Source organism: Lithobates pipiens, unplaced genomic scaffold, assembly GCF_037356315.1.
Source record: "Lithobates pipiens isolate NorthernLeopardFrog02 unplaced genomic scaffold, aLitPip1_a1.2 Scaffold_27, whole genome shotgun sequence".
NCBI lineage: Eukaryota > Metazoa > Chordata > Amphibia > Anura > Ranidae > Lithobates > Lithobates pipiens.
This window is the reverse complement of record NW_027507788.1, coordinates 12,360,489-12,374,939: the sequence shown is the minus strand read 5'-3', so window position 1 is coordinate 12,374,939 and position 14,451 is coordinate 12,360,489. Positions and strand designations below refer to the sequence as shown.

Here is a 14,451-nt window from a genome sequence, read left to right as displayed (position 1 = left end):
ACAGTAATAGGTGGTGACAGGTACTCTTTATGGAGGGATCGGGGTCTAAAAGACCCCCGATCCTCCTTTGTACTTCAAAGTATTCAGATCGCCATTTTCAGCGATTCTGAATACTGTATATTTTTTTAAAACCGGCGCCATTGGCAGACCAGTAAACGGGAAGTGACGTCATGACGTCGCTTCCGTGTTTACGATCAGGAGACTGGAATGAAGCCACTTACAGCTTCAATCCAGTGTGTCCCTAGCCGATAGAAGCGGCGGATTGTTGATTGGGGCTCCCGATGGAACAGGAGCCCCAGTCAGAGCAGTGGGTGGGGGGGGGGGGGGGGGCGTCCCCTCCCGCTCCTCCGGTATAACAGCTTTTAGCCGCATCGGTTGTTATCACTGGAAAGCCGATCGCTGGCTCTAAAAAACAGTACCAGGATGATGCCTGCAGCAGCGGGCATCATCCCGGTATAACCCCTGAAAGCCGAGGCCGCATATCTGCGTATGCTCGGTGGCAAGGGGGTAAATGATATACATGTATATATTTATTTATATATATTTTTATATTTATTATTATTATTATTATTGTTATTGTTGATATTATTATTATTATTATTATTATTAATAATAATAATAATAATAATAATATATTTATAATATATATAATTAAATAAGTGTATACATTAATACAATTAATTATAAATAATAATAATATTACAAAAAAATATACTTTTAATTAAAATATATAATTAAATAAATGTATACCTTAATGCAATTATAAATAATAGTAATAATAATAAAAAATAATTATAACTACAAATAATTATATATATATATATATATATATATATATATATATATATATATATATATATATATATACCGTATAGGCCGACCCGAATATAAGCCGAGGCCCCCAATTTACCCCCAAAAAACTGGAAAACTTATTGACTCGTGTATAAGCCGAGGGTGAGACATGGCTGTCCATCCCTGTGTGTCCGTCCATCCCTGTGTGTGTGTCCGTCCATCCATCCCTGTGTGTGTGTCCATCCATCCATCCCTGTGTGTGTGTCCGTCCATCCATCCCTGTGTGTGTATCCATCCATCCATCCATCCCTGTGTGTGTGTGTGTATTCATCCATTCATCCGTGTGTGTGTGTGTGTGTGTGTGTGTGTGTGTGTGTGTGTGTGTGTGTGTGTGTGTGTGTGTGTGTGTGTGTGTGTGTGTGTGTGTGTGTGTGTGTGTGTGTGTGTGTGTGTGTGTGTGTGTGTGTGTGTGTGTGTGTGTGTGTGTGTGTGTGTGTGTGTGTGTGTGTGTGTGTGTGTGTGTGTGTGTGTGTGTGTGTGTGTGTGTGTGTCCATCCGTGCAGCCTTGTGTGTGTGTCCAGCCTACCTGTGTCCCAAGCCTCCGTCCCGAGCCGCCGTCGTCCCGTGCCTCCTCTGTCCCGTGCCTCCTCTGTCCCGTGCCTCCTCTGTCCCGTGCCTCCTCTGTCCCGTGCCTCCTCTGTCCCGTGCCTCCTCTGTCCCGTGCCTCCTCTGTCCCGTGCCTCCTCTGTCCCGTGCCTCCTCTGTCCCGTGCCTCCTCTGTCCCGTGCCTCCTCTGTCCCGTGCCTCCTCTGTCCCGTGCCTCCTCTGTCCCGTGCCTCCTCTGTCCCGTGCCTCCTCTGTCCCGTGCCTCCTCTGTCCCGTGCCTCCTCTGTCCCGTGCCTCCTCTGTCCCGTGCCTCCTCTGTCCCGTGCCTCCTCTGTCCCGTGCCTCCTCTGTCCCGTGCCTCCTCTGTCCCGTGCCTCCTCTGTCCCGTGCCTCCTCTGTCCCGTGCCTCCTCTGTCCCGTGCCTCCTCTGTCCCGTGCCTCCTCTGTCCCGTGCCTCCTCTGTCCCGTGCCTCCTCTGTCCCGTGCCTCCTCTGTCCCGTGCCTCCTCTGTCCCGTGCCTCCTCTGTCCCGTGCCTCCTCTGTCCCGTGCCTCCTCTGTCCCGTGCCTCCTCTGTCCCGTGCCTCCTCTGTCCCGTGCCTCCTCTGTCCCGTGCCTCCTCTGTCCCGTGCCTCCTCTGTCCCGTGCCTCCTCTGTCCCGTGCCTCCTCTGTCCCGTGCCTCCTCTGTCCCGTGCCTCCTCTGTCCCGTGCCTCCTCTGTCCCGTGCCTCCTCTGTCCCGTGCCTCCTCTGTCCCGTGCCTCCTCTGTCCCGTGCCTCCTCTGTCCCGTGCCTCCTCTGTCCCGTGCCTCCTCTGTCCCGTGCCTCCTCTGTCCCGTGCCTCCTCTGTCCCGTGCCTCCTCTGTCCCGTGCCTCCTCTGTCCCGTGCCTCCTCTGTCCCGTGCCTCCTCTGTCCCGTGCCTCCTCTGTCCCGTGCCTCCTCTGTCCCGTGCCTCCTCTGTCCCGTGCCTCCTCTGTCCCGTGCCTCCTCTGTCCCGTGCCTCCTCTGTCCCGTGCCTCCTCTGTCCCGTGCCTCCTCTGTCCCGTGCCTCCTCTGTCCCGTGCCTCCTCTGTCCCGTGCCTCCTCTGTCCCGTGCCTCCTCTGTCCCGTGCCTCCTCTGTCCCGTGCCTCCTCTGTCCCGTGCCTCCTCTGTCCCGTGCCTCCTCTGTCCCGTGCCTCCTCTGTCCCGTGCCTCCTCTGTCCCGTGCCTCCTCTGTCCCGTGCCTCCTCTGTCCCGTGCCTCCTCTGTCCCGTGCCTCCTCTGTCCCGTGCCTCCTCTGTCCCGTGCCTCCTCTGTCCCGTGCCTCCTCTGTCCCGTGCCTCCTCTGTCCCGTGCCTCCTCCGTCCCGTGCCTCCTCCGTCCCGTGTCGTGCCGATGGATCGCCGCTCCAGGATCGCCGCTCTTCTCGGCGGCCATTCTACAATTCAAAAGCCGCGCCTCCTTCTCCGCCTCCGCCTGTGATAGGCGGAACACTCAATTTCCCAGCAGCCTGTGTTCCGCCTATCACGGACATCCTCTCATACTCGTCCGTAGTATGAGAATGAACGGATGTCCGTGATAGGCGGAACACTGACTGCTGGGAAATTCAGTGTTCCGCCTATCACAGGCGGAGGCGGAGAAGGAGGCGCGGCTTTTGAATTTTAATGTCCGCCGTCTGTCTGCTCGATACGCTGATCGAGCAGTCAGACAGCGGTGACTCGAGTATAAGCCGAGGGGGCACTTTCAGCCTCAAAAAAGAGGCTGAAAATCTCGGCTTATACTCGAGTATATACGGTATATATATATATAGAGAGAGAGAGAGAGAGAGAGAGAGAGAGAGAGAGAGAGAGAGAGAGAGAGAGAGAGAGAGATAAAACTTATATATATTATTTATATTATTGATAAAAATAATAATAATAATAATAATGATGATATATTTATATTTAATATATATAATTCAATAAGTGTATACATTAATACAATTAATTATAAATAATACAAAAAAATATGTTTAATATATATAATTCAATAAGTGTATACATTAATACAATTAATTATAAATAATACAAAATAATATATTTAATATATATAATGAAATAAATGTATGCATTAATACAATTATTTATAGATAATAATAATAAAAAAATAGATTTATATATATATATATATATATATACACATATTTTATTATTTATTATTATTATTATTATTATTATATATAATTAATGTATACGATAGATAGATAGATAGATAGATAGATAGATAGATAGATAGATAGATAGATAGATAGATAGATAGATAGATAGATAGATAGATAGATAGATAGATAGATAGATAGATAGATAGATAGATAGATAGATAGATAGATAGATAGATAGATAGATAGATAGATAGATAGATAGATAGATAGATAGATAGATAGATAGATAGATAGATATTATATAGATATAGATACGCACACACGATAATAAATAATAATAATAATATTTAGATAGATTTAATACTGTATTGGTTTATTTATATTGTATTTTATTATTATTTGTATAGCACCAACAGCATGCACAGCACTTAACAAAATTAAGGGAGACAGTATAGCTGCAATACATTCGAATACAAGAGTTATCAGAAGGTCCTGATCATCAGAGCTTACAATCTAAAAGCTGAACTCCAGGAAAACAGCTAATTACAAAGTTCAAATATACATATGTGATCTGTCTTATCTGCCAAAGTATATGCAATTGGTCCAGCCACTTCTGTGGTATGTACACCTCTGCCAGACTGGAGGGTGGTACCACTTGCTCTGTTAGAGCTATGGAATACAGTGGTGTCACCTACCCACCTCTAACACAGGTATAGGACATCATCTGTGCTCACTTTATCTTTTCCTCCTGTCAGCATGTTCCCTGTAAGCAGGGGCGGACTGACCATTGGGCCACTCGGGCATGTGCATGAAATACAGCCTGATTGGCTCCTAGTACTGACCCTTCCTTCCCTCCGTGCACCCATGGCAGGAAGCAGATACCAAGACAGATTCAGGTACTTTACTACCTTCGCTTTGACTTTTGCCCATGTGTGGGCATTCCTAAACACTGCATTCAAGTTATATCCAATCAGGCAGACCTTCACATTACATAGATCTATGAGACATCAGATTGGACTATGTGTGGGCAGCTGACTTGTCACATTGGTAATGAGTTTGTCTTTTTATCAGTGCTCTTCAGATATATTCACCGATTCTGCCAGCTTCATCCGCACATCAAGTTGGTTTCCAAGAAGACCTCTGGATAGGAAAGCCAACTCCACTGATCTCTATGAAAGAGGAGAAAAAGTAAAGAGAAAATGACATCTATACAAATTTATTTAAACTGGAACTCTGAAATGTTTTTTCAAGAGGGTTTCCCATTCTACAAGTTAACCACTTGACCTCCGGAAGGTTCCCCCCCCCCCTCCCCCGCTTCCTGACCAGGCCATTTTTTTGCGATACAGTACAGCACTATGTTGCTTTAATTGACAATTGCATGGTCAAGCGACGCTGTGTACTTTCTGCTATGAAACATATCCAATAAAAAAAAATTAAAAAATCAAATGTATTCATCAATTTTGGTCAATATGTATTTTGCTACATATTTTTTGGTAGGGAAGGGGTTAACATCGGGGGCGATCAAAGGGTTAAATGTGTGCCTAGGGAGTGCTTTCTAACTGTGAAGGAGGTGCTTTGACTGCTCGAAGACATGGATCGGTGTTCCTGCTTATGGCAAAGAACTCCCTGAGGATCTGAAAAAAAGAATTGTTGCTCTACATGAAGATGGCCTAGGCTACAGGAAGATTGCCAAGACCCTGAAAATGAGCTTCAGCACGGTGGCCAAGACCATACAGCAGTATAACAGGACAGGTTCCACTCAGAACAGGCCTCGCCATGGGCGACCAAAGAAGTTGAGGTCACGTGCTCAGCGTCATATCCAGAGGTTGTCTTTGGGAAATAGAGGTATGAGTGCTGCCAGCATTGCTGCAGAGGTTGTAGGGGTGGGGGGTCAGCCTGTCAGTGCTCAGACCATACGCCGCACACTGCATCAAATTGGTCTGCATGGCTGTCATCCCAGAAGGAAAATTATAATGTAAAAAAACTAATGCACCAATGTTAATTTTCGTATTTGGTGCACTGTCACTTTTGTATTTTGCACTTAATTAGCTGAAGATTATCTTACTATTATTATTATTATTTTTATTTATTTTTTGGCTCATAGAGTAAGCGCCACTTTCATTATTATTCAATTTGTCCCAGAAGGAAGCCTCTTCTAGAGATGATGCATGGGAAAGCCCCCAAACAGTTTGCTGAAGACAAGCAGACAAAGGAGATGGATTACTGGAACCATGTCCTGTGGTCTGATGAGACCAAGATAAACGTATTTGGTGTCAGATGGTGACAAGTGTGTGGTGGCAACCAGGTGAGGAGGACAAAGACAAGTGTGTCTTGTCTACAGCCAAGCATGGTGGTGGGGGTGTCATGGTCTGGAGGTTGCATGAGTGCTGCCGGCACTGGGGGGGGCTACAGATCATTGAGGGGACCATGAATGCCAACATGTACTGTGACATAAGGAAGCAGAGCATGATCCCATCCCTTCAAAGACTGGACCGCAGGGCAGTATTCCAACATGATAATGACCCCAAACACACCTCCAAGATGACCACTGCCTTGCTAAAGAAGCTGAGGGTAAGAGTGATGGACTGGCCAAGCATGTCTCCAGACCTAAACCCTATTGATCATCTGTGGGACATCCTCAAACGGAAGGTGGAGGAGCGCAAGGTCTCTAACATCCACCAGCTCCGTGATGTCGTCATGGGGGAGGGGAAGAGGACTCCGGTGGTGACCTGTGAAGCTCTGGTGACCTCCATGCCCAAGGGGGTTAAGGCAGTGCTGGAAAATAATGGTGGCCACACAAAATATTGACACTTTGGGTCCAATTTGGACATTTTCACTAATGCCGCGTACACACAACCGGACTTTGACAGCAAAGGTCTGACGGAACAAATCAGACAATTTGATCGTGTGTGGTCTCCACCGGACCTTTGCTGTCCAAAAATCTGACGGACTTTAGAAATAGAACATGTTTCAAATTTTTTCGGCCGGAACTCTGCCGCACCCATTTCCAAGAAATCCGTTCGTGTATATGCAGGTCCGACGGACAAAAAACGATGCGAGGGCAGCTATTGGCTACTGGCTATGAACTTCCTTATTCTAGTCCAGTCGTACGTCATCACGTTCGAATCCGTCAGACTTTGGTATGATTGTGTGTGGCCGAGTCCGTTCTGTCGGGAAGACCGTCGGACCTAGTCCATCGAAAAAGTCCAGTCGTGCGTACGCGGCATTACAGGTGTACTCACTTTTGTTGCCAGCGGTTTAGACATTAATGGCTGTGTGTTGAGTTATTTTGAGGGGACGGCAAATTTACACTGTTATACAAGCTGTACACTCACTACTTTACATTGTAGACAAGTGTCATTTCTTCAGTGTTGTCACATGAAAAGATAGAAGAAAATATTTACAACAATTTTATTTTTCCTGGGCAGGCCCAAGGACCTTATAGCTATATCATGGTGAATAAAACACATGCAGGAAGTCATAGAAATAAGGATGTTTCTTCATATACAGATCTGTTTTAAGAGATTGAGAGCAGTAGTGATGGACGAACGTTTCGCCCGGCGGTCGTTTCGCGGCGAATTTCCGACTTTCGCCGTCCGCGGGTTCGAACGCCTTTTTCCGTCGTTCGCCCCGGCGGACTTACGTGTTTAATGTATACAAGAACTTTAACCTTTCGTGACACGTTTATCATGTGTTACAGGACAACCAATTGAGACATGACAGCTCATGGACACTTGGACATTCCCCCTAACCTATAAATACACCCGATCCGGTGGCCATTTTACATTCTTTCTTCTGTCACTGTAGGGAAAGGATCCTGTGTGGAGTAGGGACAGAGAAAACGCTAGCTATTTGGTACACAAAAGTTCTTTTCAGGACTGGTATAGGTGTTAGGTCAGCAGCCTGAGTTTCTTTTGTCAGTTTAGATAAAGGGACAGAGCGCTGTATGCTGCTATTTTAGGGACAGCTCAGCCAGATTAGTCTTTCTTCATCATCATCATCATCATCATCATCATTAGCTGTTACTATCAGGTCCACAAAAGAGCTGTTCCAGCTAATCGTTCCAGCCTACTCTTTTTTGCCAATTTGTATAGGGACAGGCAGGAAGCAGTGTGTCAGGCAGTGAGGATAATTTTAAAGACTTGCTGTTACTATTAGTTCCACAAAGGTTCTTTTCAGGACTGGTATCAGTGGTACGGTAATAGGCTTGTACACGTATAATATTCTTTCTTCCAAATATAGAAAGAATATTATACTTGACTGCTGCCCTTCTGCTGCAGTCTGCTAATCATTCACAACTCACTTGTTCCACAAAGCTCTTTATCAGGACTGGTAACTTGGTCTGTCTAGGGTGCTACGGTACATAGGCTTGGGTGCGGTACAGTCTGCTGTTCTGTAAGGACCGCTATCGGTCCACAATACATAGGGTTGCCGTGCACTACTGCTGACCGCTGCCCTATACTGCAGCAGTCCTTCAGCGGTATAGGGACTGACGCACAGTCTGCTAAACACTAATACACAACCTGCTTGGTCCACAAAAGTTCTTATAAGGACTGGTAACTTGGTATAGGGTGCTACGGTACATAGGCCTGAGTGCGTTACAGTCTGCTGTTCTGTAAGGACCGCTATCGGTCCACAATACATAGGGTTGACGTGCACTACTGCTGACCGCTGCCCTATACTGCAGCAGTCCTTCAGCGGTATAGGGACTGACGCACAGTCTGCTAAACACTAACACACAACCTGCTTGGTCCACAAAAGTTTTTATAAGGACTGGTAACTTGGTATAGGGTGCTACGGTACATAGGCCTGAGTGCAGTACAGTCTGCTGTTCTGTAAGGACTGCTATCGGTCCACAATACATAGGGTTGCCGTGCACTACTGCTGACCGCTGCCCTATACTGCAGCAGTCCTTCAGCGGTATAGGGACTGACGCACAGTCTGCTAAACACTAATACACAACCTGCTTGGTCCACAAAAGTTCTTATAAGGACTGGTAACTTGGTATAGGGTGCTACGGTACATAGGCCTGAGTGCGTTACAGTCTGCTGTTCTGTAAGGACCGCTATCGGTCCACAATACATAGGGTTGCCGTGCACTACTGCTGACCGCTGCCCTATACTGCAGCAGTCCTTCAGCGGTATAGGGACTGACGCACAGTCTGCTAAACACTAACACACAACCTGCTTGGTCCACAAAAGTTTTTATAAGGACTGGTAACTTGGTATAGGGTGCTACGGTACATAGGCCTGAGTGCAGTACAGTCTGCTGTTCTGTAAGGACCGCTATCGGTCCACAATACATAGGGTTGCCGTGCACTACTGCTGACCGCTGCCCTATACTGCAGCAGTCCTTCAGCGGTATAGGGACTGACGCACAGTCTGCTAAACACTAATACACAACCTGCTTGGTCCACAAAAGTTCTTATAAGGACTGGTAACTTGGTATAGGGTGCTACGGTACATAGGCCTGAGTGCGTTACAGTCTGCTGTTCTGTAAGGACCGCTATCGGTCCACAATACATAGGGTTGACGTGCACTACTGCTGACCGCTGCCCTATACTGCAGCAGTCCTTCAGCGGTATAGGGACTGACGCACAGTCTGCTAAACACTAACACACAACCTGCTTGGTCCACAAAAGTTTTTATAAGGACTGGTAACTTGGTATAGGGTGCTACGGTACATAGGCCTGAGTGCAGTACAGTCTGCTGTTCTGTAAGGACTGCTATCGGTCCACAATACATAGGGTTGCCGTGCACTACTGCTGACCGCTGCCCTATACTGCAGCAGTCCTTCAGCGGTATAGGGACTGACGCACAGTCTGCTAAACACTAATACACAACCTGCTTGGTCCACAAAAGTTCTTATAAGGACTGGTAACTTGGTATAGGGTGCTACGGTACATAGGCCTGAGTGCGTTACAGTCTGCTGTTCTGTAAGGACCGCTATCGGTCCACAATACATAGGGTTGACGTGCACTACTGCTGACCGCTGCCCTATACTGCAGCAGTCCTTCAGCGGTATAGGGACTGACGCACAGTCTGCTAAACACTAACACACAACCTGCTTGGTCCACAAAAGTTTTTATAAGGACTGGTAACTTGGTATAGGGTGCTACGGTACATAGGCCTGAGTGCAGTACAGTCTGCTGTTCTGTAAGGACCGCTATCGGTCCACAATACATAGGGTTGACGTGCACTACTGCTGACCGCTGCCCTATACTGCAGCAGTCCTTCAGCGGTATAGGGACTAAGAGTTTTGTCACAGGGTGATTTAAAAAATGACAGGCAGAGGAAGAGGCAGGCCCTTCCGCAGGGGTGGTAGGGGTAGGGCAGGAGCAACAGCCTTGAGCCAAAGTGGGAAGTTGCAGAAGGTGCGTTCAATTACTTTAAAGGACGCACCAGACTTGGTTGAGTGGCTCACTCAGCCTTATTCTTCTGCACCCTCCTCATCCTCTCGATCTGCACCCTCTTCTTCACTCTCTGCTATGTGCACCCCCAAAGACACTACCACCAACAACACCACCACCACCACATACCTTCCGCTTGAGTGCAAATGGGGGCCTTCATGCTCCAGTGTTTTAATAGGGACCCCCGTATAAAAAGCATGAGGGTCAAGGACCAGTACTGGGTGGCAACGTACTTAGATCCCCGGTACAAACACAAAATGGCGGAAATGTTACCGCCGTCGCAGAGGGCTGTCAGAATGCAGCACTTCCAGGCCTTGCTTCGAGAAATGCTGCATTCTGCTTTTGCGTGCGCTGGCAGAGGAGCAATTCCCACTCCCAGAGAAGGAGTTGCGGGTACCAATCCAACAGCGCCTGCAAGAAGAGGCCGGTTTGAAGATGTGTTGGTGACTTCGGATATGAGGTCATTCTTTCAGCCGACCCATCGACAGGTGTCATCCGGATCCAGCATCAGGGAACGCCTAGACCGTCAGGTGTCCGACTACATTGGGTTAACGGCCGATGTGGACGCTCTGAGGAGTGATGAACCCCTAGACTACTGGGTGGGCAGGCTTGACCTCTGGCCAGAGCTTGCCCAATTTGCAATCGAACTGTTGGCTTGCCCCTCATCCAGTGTCCTGTCCGAAAGGACGTTCAGCGCAGCAGGGGGGATTGTGACCGATAAGCGTACTCGCCTAGCTCACGACAGTGTTAACTACCTCACATTTCTAAAAATGAATGAGGCATGGATCTCGGAGGAATTCAACACATGTGATCAGTAGACCATGTATATGTCTATAAACAATTTTTGGAATCAAGCACACAGACCTTCTTAATTCATTTGGCTCACTTCCCTGACCCAAAAAAGCACACCGTACTATATGCCCCTACCCTCCTCTTTGAAGAGGTTGAGCGGTGTCATATTTCTACTGGGGCTGCTTATTATGAGGGGTTCCCACCATCCCTGTGCTGTGCTGACTTCCTCCTGGGGGTTCTTATTATGAGGGGCTCCCACCATCCCTGTGCTGTGCTGACTTCCTCCTGGGGGTTCTTATTATGAGGGGATCACACCATCCCTGTGCTGTGCTGACTTCCTCCTGGGGCTGCTTACGGTGCTGCTGTCAGCGCTGTATGTCACGGAGCTGCTGTCAGCGCTGTATGTCACGGAGCTGCTGTCAGCGCTGTATGTCACGGAGCTGCTGTCAGCGCTGTATGTCACGGAGCTGCTGTCAGCGCTGTATGTCACGGAGCTGCTGTCAGCGCTGTATGTCACGGAGCTGCTGTCAGCGCTGTATGTCACGGAGCTGCTGTCAGCGCTGTATGTCACGGAGCTGCTGTCAGCGCTGTATGTCACGGTGCTGCTGTCAGCGCTGTATGTCACGGAGCTGCTGTCAGCGCTGTATGTCACGGAGCTGCTGTCAGTGCTGTATGTCACGGAGCTGCTGTCAGCGCTGTATGTCACGGAGCTGCTGTCAGCGCTGTATGTCACGGAGCTGCTGTCAGCGCTGTATGTCACGGAGCTGCTGTCAGTGCTGTATGTCACGGAGCTGCTGTCAGCGCTGTATGTCACGGAGCTGCTGTCAGCGCTGTATGTCACGGAGCTGCTGTCAGCGCTGTATGTCACGGTGCTGCTGTCAGCGCTGTATGTCACGGAGCTGCTGTCAGCGCTGTATGTCACGGAGCTGCTGTCAGCGCTGTATGTCACGGAGCTGCTGTCAGCGCTGTATGTCACGGAGCTGCTGTCAGCGCTGTATGTCACGGAGCTGCTGTCAGCGCTGTATGTCACGGTGCTGATGTCAGTGCTCTGTATTACGGTGCTGCTGTCAGTGCTCTGTATCTCCTGCACCCTCTTGTTTGCCTACCCTGGTCCCTGACCTTCCCTCTCCTCCATTGCCTTCATTAGCTCCATAGTCCTGAATTGTCAGAACAATTTCCCAAATAAAAAAAAAATGCTTGTAGTTATCGATCCCAAATTCACCTCATACATGTATTATGCTATTGTCCAGGTGGTGGGACTACGTGCTACCCCCTAATAATTACCCCGTGGCCGCAAATTCGACCTAAAGGTTTGCGAAATTCGCCTCCCATTGAAGTCAATGGAGCCCGCGGCGAACGGTCGTTTTCGCGAACGTTTGTGTCCGTTCGCGTTTCGCGTTCGCGAAACGTCCCGTCGGAAGTTCGTCCATCACTAGAGAGCAGTTAAAAAAAACAAAAATTAAATCAAATACCACTTTAACAAAGGACAAAGGATGTTTTGCCTGCCATCTAAAGAATAAAAAAAATAAAATAAAATAAATAAAATAAAGCACCACATCACTTAGAAATTTATTTAAGAAATTGGAAAGGGTAAGTGGGATTTTTAAGGTGCCAAATTAGAATAAAATAATTTTATAAATGTAGAAATGTATTCAAACATATATCAATATTTCTTCTTTGTATGTCTGTTTTTAATGTTTGAATACATTTCTACTTTTATAAAATTATTTTATTCTAATTTGACACCTTAAAAATCCAATTTACCCTTTCCAATTTCTTAAACATTTTAACAAAGATTTCTATATGAAGCTTAAAGTGTTACTAAACCCAGGACTCTGCATTCACTATATCTGGTCTCCCACAGTACACAGAACATGGAAATGCAATTATTTTAGTAAATATAAACTGCTAAATACCTTTTCTCATCAGCAGTATATAGCATTCTTGTGACTTCTATCAGTGTCTGGTTAAAGCTTGAATAAGGAGTTTTCATTCTCCCCTAATTGTCCTATGAGGATGCAGGACCCCTGACCCTCTGCCTGGACAGTGCTGATTGGCCCTGTGCTGATCACATGCAAAAAAAAAAAAACTCTCTAGCAATACACACCAAACTGAGCATGTGCAGAGTGCCCACAAGGCTCTGTACTATCAGGAGATGGATTGGGGACAGATCAGAAAATACAGGATCAAATAGCCTTTTTTACACAATGCAGAGGATTAACCCCTTAGGTTTCACAGTGAGTATAACAAGCATGCTATTCTGCATATACAGACCGATTTTACTTTTGTGTGTTTAGTAACACTTTAAATCCAGGCTGTGCAAAAATAATTAACTTGATCACTGGTTATACACTCCATTCACACTTGTGCAACTTGTCATACGACTTTTGACATCAAAGTCGCATGAGAAGTCATACCCCATGCTTTCCAATGACAACCATTCATATATGTGCGACTTTATGTTGTAGCGACTTCAAAGTAGCTCATGCACTATTGTGGTCCTCTTTCATGCAACTTGAGGGCCGCAGACTTCAATGTTAACCCTCAAAAGTTGCATAAAAGTCATGGCTGAATGTTTTACATACAACAGTGGGTCCGACTTTGCAGAGGGACAACAAGCCACATCCAAGTCCAAGCACCCATCCAAAATTGTGTCAAAGTTGCACCAAAGTTGCACTCCAAACTTGTGCATCTTTGGAGTCCTAAAAGTATGAGTCGAGCCTTAAAGTGGATACAAACCTGATTCATGAAATTTGACTTAAGCATATATCTATAGGGTTTTCTTATCTCTCTCCAAAGCCCTATGTCCTGTATCTTTCTATTGCTCCGTTCTTCTGTTATCAGCATGATAGTTAACTTCTGACAAGTTCTCTGACAACTGAGATAAAAGCAGCCTGAAATTTGTGTCGTGCGAGGTTGCTATAAATAGATTAGCAGAGAGCTTGACTTGTCAGAGCACAGCTCTGCACATTCCTTCCTTCCTTTGCCTATGTGCAGTGGGGGGTGTGTGCCTTTCCTCCAATCAGCTGTTTTGGCCGTATGCCAATAATCAACTCCCAGTGCTGAACAGGAAGAGAAAATCTGTAACAGGATGTGCACTTTCTAAAGAATTTATAAAGCTGAAGACAGCAGATATACATGTAAAACGTATGTAGGGAGATTTGTTTTATCTCTGTGTATCATCTGAGGCTTTTCACTTGACTGGGTATAGTAGAGGTTTTATATCCACTTTAAGGTATCAATTGCATACATTGGCACACAGTTACATAGTTAACTGGTTGAAAAAAGACACAAGTCCATCGAGTTCAATCAACAAAGAAAAAAAAAATAGCAATAGAAAACCTCAACATACAGTTGTGCTCATAAGTTTACATACCCTGGCAGAATTTATGATTTCTTGGCCATTTTTCAGAGTGATGACATGATAACATAAAAATGTTTCTTTCTCCTCTTCTTATCTTTACTTTCCTTTTAGTCTTTTCTTCTCTCCTTATTCTACCCTGTCTTCACCTATTTATTATTAAATAACAAAATTGTAGCGAAACATTCACTTTTATAATGCTCAATTATAATACAATAATAGTTCGTAAGCTTTAATGTCCTATTATAAGTAACTGAATCTCGTAGTAATTAATATTATTTCTTCATTACATATTACTCTAAATGTTAAAAGTTTAACAACTTTTACATTTTTTTGTTGCTCTTGATTATATAATTGTTAAAATTGATTGTAA

The 14,451-nt window shown here is 46.1% G+C and overlaps 1 long non-coding RNA gene across 1 annotated transcript in view; it reads left to right on the top strand.

Annotated features, from left to right (window-relative positions):
- LOC143933096 (uncharacterized) overlaps positions 1-4,920 on the top strand; it is a 28,530-nt gene extending 23,610 nt beyond the window's left edge. The window contains exon 4 of the long non-coding RNA XR_013263010.1: positions 4,588-4,920. This is a non-coding gene — a long non-coding RNA (uncharacterized LOC143933096). The remainder of the gene's footprint in view (positions 1-4,587) is intronic.
- The last annotated feature ends 9,531 nt before the right edge of the window (positions 4,921-14,451 follow it).